This window comes from Acomys minous, assembly GCF_964271855.1.
Source record: "Acomys minous genome assembly, chromosome: 13".
In the NCBI taxonomy this organism is placed as follows: domain Eukaryota; kingdom Metazoa; phylum Chordata; class Mammalia; order Rodentia; family Muridae; genus Acomys; species Acomys minous.
Genome location: NC_140495.1, coordinates 8,800,954 through 8,806,667, shown reverse-complemented (window position 1 = coordinate 8,806,667; position 5,714 = coordinate 8,800,954). Strand labels below are relative to the sequence as shown.

At 47.3% G+C, this 5,714-nt stretch overlaps 1 long non-coding RNA gene across 1 annotated transcript; it reads right to left on the bottom strand.

Annotated features, from left to right (window-relative positions):
* Positions 1 to 1,004: 1,004 nt before the first annotated feature.
* On the bottom strand, positions 1,005 to 5,473 carry LOC311581316. The gene is made up of 3 exons (XR_014773744.1): positions 5,423 to 5,473; positions 1,838 to 1,984; positions 1,005 to 1,423 (listed from the first exon to the last, which is right to left on the bottom strand). It is a non-coding gene; the product is annotated as an uncharacterized lncRNA (long non-coding RNA).
* Positions 5,474 to 5,714: the final 241 nt, after the last annotated feature.

Genomic DNA, 5,714 nt, shown 5'->3' with positions numbered 1-5,714 from the left:
TGCACCGTTCGTGCCCTTCCCCCCACAGCTTTACTCCCTTATTTTTCTGCTCCCTGTCAGTCAGCTACTGACATTTTGAAAGTCAATATTTACACTGGCCATGTCTACATTTAATTTATATAAAATGCCCCCTGTCATGTGCACTTGAAGAACTGGGCCATTTGTCACACACCATTTACCAAGCTTTATTTTTTTTTTCAACAATTACTTGCTCTTGATGGGACATTTATTTATAACAGAAAGCAGCCTTCTTTTTTAAAAAACATTAAAACCTGAGCTATATTTCAATGAATTCTCTTCAAACTCACACTGTCTGGAGTTTCCTCTAACATTTCATTAGCTTTGACAGTTCAGTTTTATACAAGTGAAATTTGGGGGCTCAAAAGGGTTGGCCCTTCTCACACAGCAGGCAACTAAGTATTTTATTCCCATATTGGCTCAGCAAATGGAACGTAATGTTGGAATCCCTGAGCTGTGCTCTGAGGCCCCTGATGACTTAGACTCTGATGGTGTGAGAAATTAATCAATTTCTGCCTTCGAGGTTTTTCTGCTACTGCTGCCAGACCATGGGGCCTTCTAATTGACTCGTAGCCATGGGATGCGGGAACTCAAGGGCATCTCCAGTGGGAGTCTGGGAGTATTGGAGCCATCTTAAAAGTCCAGACCCGGCTGCTGGCATGGCATGGGCATATTGCTCTTTTTAAGAAAGTCTCTCTCTCTCTCTCTCTCTCTCTCTCTCTCTCTCTCTCTCTCTCTCTCTCTCTCTCTCTCTCTCCCCGTGTGTGTGTGTTCAGATGTATGTGCATGTGTGCATGTAGGTAGAGTCCTGAGGTCAGGCTCTCCTAGAGAGCCCCAGCATTTTCCTGTTTCCACCTCCTCAGTGCTGGGATCACAAAAGAGCTCTCTTTGTGAGTCCTGGGGATCAAACTCAGGTCCTGGGGCCTCCCCACCCCACCCCCCATCCTGCCACCCCCCCCCCAGCATCCTAGCAAAAAGGTGCTCTGGAGACAGATGATCAGCAGATGAGCGTCTTAGGCTGGAGTCCCACAGGCAGAGGCTGAGACCAGGCACATGGGAACCACCAGAGGAGAAGGGAGAGTCCCCAGAAACTGCAGGGAGGGAGGAAGCAGGATGTGGAGCAAGGCTGCACAGGCTAGCACAGCGCTGGCCACAGATGGTGCCTCTGAGCAGCCTCACCTTAAGGCCGGGGACTCAGGCTCTTTAAGGTTTGAAATGTACTCCATCCTTCATTACTGATGTATTCTCCTCCTCCTTGATTGTATAAACTCCCAAGTATCTCTTTGGGCAGTTGCCTCTTCAGCCAGTTTGTAATACTTCCTGGCAAAGATTGCCATGGACTTTAGCGTTTAGAGCCCGAGTGACAGTTGCTTTTGGTCATCAACTTGGTAGAATTAAGAAACACCTAGGGTGTTAATGAGATAAGCCTTTGAGTTGAGTGTGTCCTCTGGGGGTGTTTCCAGGGGGGAGTACCTGAAGAGAGAAGATGGCTTGAATGTGAGCAGCACCACCCCATGGGGCTGCAGTCTTAGACTGGATGAAAAAGAGACAAAAGAGAAGGACAGCTGAGTACCAGCCTTCGCCTCCCTCTCCTTCCTGGCTGCAGCCTGGGAGGACTTAGCCAGCCACCTCACTCCTCCTGCTGCAGAGCCTTCTCACCGTAATGGACTGGGATCTGTGGGCCGTGAGCCAGAAAAAGCCCTCTCTCTTTAAGACATTTCATCCCAGAAGTGAGGAAAAATAGTAAGACAGCCTGGGAGAGGGGCACGGAAGCTGACAGGAGATACCCAAATCAAAACCAAGGTTTGCTGCAAGGTACCTGTTGAATTGCAACCATTCCTTAGAGCCTCAGCGGGTGCAGATTCCTGTAGTGCACACGCGCACGCGCGCAGACCAGGGTGGTGATAAAGCCAAGAGCCTCAAGAAGGGAGGATTGAGAAACAGTTGCTCTTTCTGGAACCAGAATCTATTTGGTTACAAAACCAGGAAGGCCAGTTAATACTGACTTAAACAAATATGGTTCCTTCCTCCGCCCCCCTCCCCCGCCCCATGTGGTCCTAATGTGAGCATATGACCATGTCATCCTTGGCATGCTCCTGTCAGAGGAGAGGCAGGGTGGGAAATGCAACTTTTGGCTTTTGTAGCATCAACAAGAGAGACAGGGATAGAAGAATCAGGTCAGAAGCTGGGCTGGCTTTCTTGTAGCACCTGCTACAGAGATTTTTTTTTTTTTTAAATTTTGTGTTGTTTTGTTTTGAGATAAGGTCTCACATAGCCCAGGCTGTCCTCTAACTTGCCATGTAGCAAAGGCTTGCCTTAAACTCCTGATCTTCCTGCCTCCTGCTGGGATGACAGAAGTGTGCCGCCACAGCAGGTGGGAGCCTTTAATTTTCAACATTGTTTTCTGAGCAGATAGTTTTTGGTGACTATGGTGGATTGGTGGATCGCATCACTTTGCATATAGAGGAACGAGGAAAGCTAAGGTTGAAGGTGCTTGCTCTCCAGGGAAGGGAGCAGCCCAGGGAATTAACATCTAGTCAGGGTGACAGAGGCCATGAGGAAGAGATGGCGTTCCTACGCAGTTCCATCTGACAGGATACACAGAAGACAGACTTGGCCGATTGGGCCGAGGAAAGGCAGTTGGCTGAGACCATCTTTTACGTGCTTGAGGGTGATTCCTTCCTTTTAGTTCTGGGGAGTGGGGGTAGGTGGTTAGGTACTGACTTCAGACAGGAGTTTGAAGTGTTTTGTGGAACCTTTAGGAGGATCCGTCTAGGGCAGGACACTGGGGGAACAGGACGATCAGGGCTGACTCACGAGCTAGGCACCAAGTAGCAAGCACTTCCTGTGGGTGAGCCTTCTAATTCCCACAGGACAGCTTGTGCTCATGATAGTCACCCACATGGTGTGGAAGAGAAACTGAGCCTGACAGATGCTAACTGACTAAGGTCACAAAGCCAGCAAGTGCAGACACCAGATTTGAGCTCAGTATCTGACTGTGGGCTTTTCTCTTCACCAACCACTCACTCTACAAGTATTTAATGAACTCCTCTCCTGTGCCAGGTGCCCCTCGAGGTGTGGGAGGCACAGTGCTATAACAAAACATAATTCCCACGCTTATGAGGCTTCCATAAATAAAAGCCACGATAGTGTAACATGAAACGGCAACTGTTTGTAAATCGTATAACTTTTATAAGCTGAGGGTGACCTTGAATTCTTGATCTTCCTGCTTCTGCTTTCCCATGATCATCGGGAGCCGTCACACCTGACACTGAGTGTGTGTGTGTGTGTGTGTATGTGTGTGTGTGTGTGTGTGTGTGTGTGTATGTGCGTGTGTGTTTCCTTTCCATTCTTATTCATGTGTGTCTATGCATGTGTGTCGGGGGAGGGGAAGAGCACAAGTGTGAGAGTGTGTGTGTGTGTGCATATGTGTGCACATGATTGATATCAGAATCATCACTCCTTGCCATATTCAGCATGACAGGGTCTCTGTCAAATCTAGAGCTCTCAGATGTAGCCAGTCTCCCTAGTCAGTTTGCCCCAGGGATCTCCGACTCCATCTGAGGCTGAAATTACAGGAGGATGCCTCGCCTACTGGGCGAGGGTTCTGAAACTCAGCTGCCGGGTCCTCAGGCTGTGCTTCAGCCACTGAGCCATCTCCTGACCCTGTTGGTGATGGTCTTTAAAGCAGAAGTCTGGGAAGGATTCGGCTTCCTTTGAAGTGCAGGATCTGTTTTCATTTCGGAGGATGAGGACCCAGGCTATGGCTGTGGATGGAGCCCTGGCTTCTGACCTTCTATTATGAAGCCATAGTACACTGTCATTTGATCTTATGACTTCTGGGATCTATATTGGGCAGCATGGCGGGATTTGAAATGAGAACGTAAATCTAGTGGGGGAGGGGACTTTTGGTCTTGAGCTGAAGGGATTTAAGAGTAACGCCTTGCCTTACAGATTTCAAAGCCTTTTTTTTTTTTTTTAAAGCTACAGTTACATTGTCCCCCAGTGGTCCCAGCACACTCTACAAAGGTACAAGGTTTGATGATGCAAAAGAAGGGGTGTTTTGAATACTTTAGAACAGAATGTCTTAAGTCCCTTTTTTTTCTTTCTAAGTTTATTTTTAAAAGTGTGTGTGTGTGTGTGTGTGTGTGTGTGTGTGTGTGTGTGTGTGGTTTGGGACACATATGTTCAGGTGCCCTCAGAGGTCAGAAAAAGACATTGGATCCCATGGAGCTGGACTTTACTGACAGTTGTGAGAGATGCAGTGTGGGTGCCGGGAACTGAACTCTGGTCCTCTGGAAGAGCAGTGTGTGCTTAACCACCGAGCGCAGTCTCCAGCCCAACCTTAGGTCTTAAACATAGCTGTGTGAGAGATGAGATAGACTGAGAAGTTGGTGAAGAAACGGGAAATTGTTGTTCAGAACACAACTAAAATACCTAGATCAGACCACGAAACGAAAATTTAGTATATGCTAAAATTCTAAGTATGTGTTTCTTCCTGCCTCCTGTTGCTCTGCAGATCTTAAGACAAAAGAGGTTATTTCCCGCGTTGGATAACACCTCCTATGTGAGACTCCTCTTTGGCAGGATTTGGATCTCTTGCTGTTTGTTGTTGAGCTGCTCACAGATGCTAGTTTTGATTTAGAGATGCTCCTGAGATGATCTGGCAAAGTCTTCAGTCTTTGTTGGGCTTGGACCGCTAAAGACAAGTCTCTCAGCAGAGAGGCTGGCTAACTTACACGGAGACCACCTTCTGTGTTTGAAACCAGTCTCCCAGGCTCTGCAGAGCGACCCTGCAGGCACCCTGGGGCAGACCTTGAATGCTCAGGTGGGCAGTTTGCAGTCTCCGTTCAGCCTTCACTTCTCACCTAAGCAGAGCCTAAAGGTCGCCCGAGAGGAGGGCTGGAGGTTCCCTCGGGAATCTTTCCCGTTGTCTGCGCAACCCTGGGCATGTGACCTGTGTACACATGAGCAAACTTCTGTATTCAGGGAGCACAGCAGAACTTTAAAAAACAAACCAACCTCCCCCAAAAACCTACTACATTTCTTCTTTTTAGCTTTTTCCCTTTCTATGTTTCATGTACATGTGGTATGCGTCTATACATATACATGCTTTTATATGTATGCGTTTGTTTTATATGTGTGTGTATGTTTGTGCACATATGCCGGATACGGAGGCTCAGGACTGATGTCAGGAGTCATTCTCAACTGCTTTTTGTTGATGTTATTTTTATAAAACTGTGTTTGTTTCTCCTAGCTTATTTCTTAACCTGGCTATTATACAAATAATTGAGACTCATATTTGTTTAAAATTAAGCTTCATAACACAATCTTGAGCAGTTCATGTCTATGCTTAACCCTCTGTGTTATTTAGTCTTACAGCAAACATCCCAGTGATACTTACACTTTGTAGCTTTCCTCAGCTCGAGCTCCTTCCTCCTGATCTTCCTTGGACATCTACCCCTGGCTCAACCCTCTGCTTCCTCACCTAATTCCTCCTCCCTCTGGCTGGCAGGAAGTCCAGCCCTATTCTCTCCCCTGCTCATCGATTGGCTGTAAGCTGCTTTATTGACACATCAGGGGGACAATTGGGGAGCAGAGTTTACACAACATTTAGACAGGGACTCAGAATTTAAACTACACAAAAACTTTATGCCTGCTGCTTTCTCACCTCATTCCCTGAGGCATGTTATCTC